This window comes from Anopheles moucheti, assembly GCF_943734755.1.
Source record: "Anopheles moucheti chromosome X unlocalized genomic scaffold, idAnoMoucSN_F20_07 X_unloc_5, whole genome shotgun sequence".
Taxonomy (NCBI): domain Eukaryota; kingdom Metazoa; phylum Arthropoda; class Insecta; order Diptera; family Culicidae; genus Anopheles; species Anopheles moucheti.
The window spans coordinates 325,001-327,500 of NW_026453559.1; positions in this window are offsets into that span (position 1 = coordinate 325,001).

The following is a 2,500-nucleotide window of genomic DNA, read 5'->3' on the forward strand; positions in this document are numbered from 1 at the left end:
TTTACTTGGGAAAAATGTTCTAGCAGGGGCCCTCCCATACAAAAATTTTTTCTTCTCAAAAATGATTTTCGTTTCACTTTTCATACTCAGGGGAGTCTAAAATTGATGTTTTGAGTCACCGTGAAAAAAAAATTTTTTTGACCCGAGCTTGTGTCGGCGACCCAAAATCGACGCACTTGGGAAAAATGTTCTAGCAGGGGCCCTCCCATACAAAAATTTTTTCTTCTCAAAAATGATTTTCGTTTCACTTTTCATACTCAGGGGAGTCTAAAATTGATGTTTTGAGTCACCGAGAAAAAAAAATTTTTTTGACCCGAGCTTGTGTCGGCGACCCAAAAATCGACGCACTTGGGAAATATGTTCTAGCAGGGGCCCTCCCATACAAAAATTTTTTCTTCTCAAAAATGATTTTCGTTTCACTTTTCATACTCAGGGGAGTCTAAAATTGATGTTTTGAGTCACCGTGAAAAAAAAAATTTTTTGACCCGAGCTTGTGTCGGCGACCCAAAATCGACGCACTTGGGAAAAATGTTCTAGCAGGGGCCCTCCCATACAAAAATTTTTTCTTCTCAAAAATGATTTTCGTTTCACTTTTCATACTCAGGGGAGTCTAAAATTGATGTTTTGAGTCACCGAGAAAAAAAAATTTTTTTGACCCGAGCTTGTGTCGGCGACCCAAAAATCGACGCACTTGGGAAATATGTTCTAGCAGGGGCCCTCCCATACAAAAATTTTTTCTTCTCAAAAATGATTTTCGTTTCACTTTTCATACTCAGGGGAGTCTAAAATTGATGTTTTGAGTCACCGAGAAAAAAAAATTTTTTTGACCCGAGCTTGTGTCGGCGACCCAAAAATCGACTCACTTGGGAAAAATGTTCTAGCAGGGGCCCTCCCATACAAAAATTTTTTCTTCTCAAAAATGATTTTCGTTTCACTTTTCATACTCAGGGGAGTCTAAAATTGATGTTTTGAGTCACCGAGAAAAAAAAATTTTTTTGACCCGAGCTTGTGTCGGCGACCCAAAAATCGACTCACTTGGGAAAAATGTTCTAGCAGGGGCCCTCCCATACAAAAATTTTTTCTTCTCAAAAATGATTTTCGTTTCACTTTTCATACTCAGGGGAGTCTAATATTGAAGTTTTGAGTCACCGTGAAAAAAATTTTTTTTTGACTCACCGGGTAAAATGATCGCACTTGGTAAAAATGTTCTAGCAGGGGCCCTCCCATACAAAAATTTTTTCTTCTCAAAAATGATTTTCGTTTCACTTTTCATACTCAGGGGAGTCTAAAATTGATGTTTTGAGTCAAAGAGAAAAAAAAATTTTTTTGACCCGAGCTTGTGTCGGCGACCCAAAATCGACGCACTTGGGAAAAATGTTCTAGCAGGGGCCCTCCCATACAAAAATTTTTTCTTCTCAAAAATGATTTTCGTTTCACTTTTCATACTCAGGGGAGTCTAAAATTGATGTTTTGAGTCACCGAGAAAAAAAAATTTTTTTGACCCGAGCTTGTGTCGGCGACCCAAAAATCGACTCACTTGGGAAAAATGTTCTAGCAGGGGCCCTCCCATACAAAAATTTTTTCTTCTCAAAAATGATTTTCGTTTCACTTTTCATACTCAGGGGAGTCTAAAATTGATGTTTTGAGTCACCGAGAAAAAAAAATTTTTTTGACCCGAGCTTGTGTCGGTGACCCAAAATCGACGCACTTGGGAAAAATGTTCTAGCAGGGGCCCTCCCATACAAAAATTTTTTCTTCTCAAAAATGATTTTCGTTTCACTTTTCATACTCAGGGGAGTCTAAAATTGATGTTTTGAGTCACCGAGAAAAAAAAATTTTTTTGACCCGAGCTTGTGTCGGCGACCCAAAATCGACGCACTTGGGAAAAATGTTCTAGCAGGGGCCCTCCCATACAAAAATTTTTTCTTCTCAAAAATGATTTTCGTTTCACTTTTCATACTCAGGGGAGTCTAAAATTGATGTTTTGAGTCACCGAGAAAAAAAAATTTTTTTGACCCGAGCTTGTGTCGGCGACCCAAAATCGACGCACTTGGGAAAAATGTTCTAGCAGGGGCCCTCCCATACAAAAATTTTTTCTTCTCAAAAATGATTTTCGTTTCACTTTTCATACTCAGGGGAGTCTAAAATTGATGTTTTGAGTCACCGAGAAAAAAAAATTTTTTTGACCCGAGCTTGTGTCGGCGACCCAAAATCGACGCACTTGGGAAAAATGTTCTAGCAGGGGCCCTCCCATACAAAAATTTTTTCTTCTCAAAAATGATTTTCGTTTCACTTTTCATACTCAGGGGAGTCTAATATTGAAGTTTTGAGTCACCGTGAAAAAAATTTTTTTTTGACTCACTGGGTAAAATGGTCGCACTTGGGAAAAATGTTCTAGCAGGGGCCCTCCCATACAAAAAATTTTTATTTCTCAAATCGATCCGTGGTTTCACTTTTCATACTCTAGGGCCCATTTGCTTCAACTTTGGAAAAATTTTTC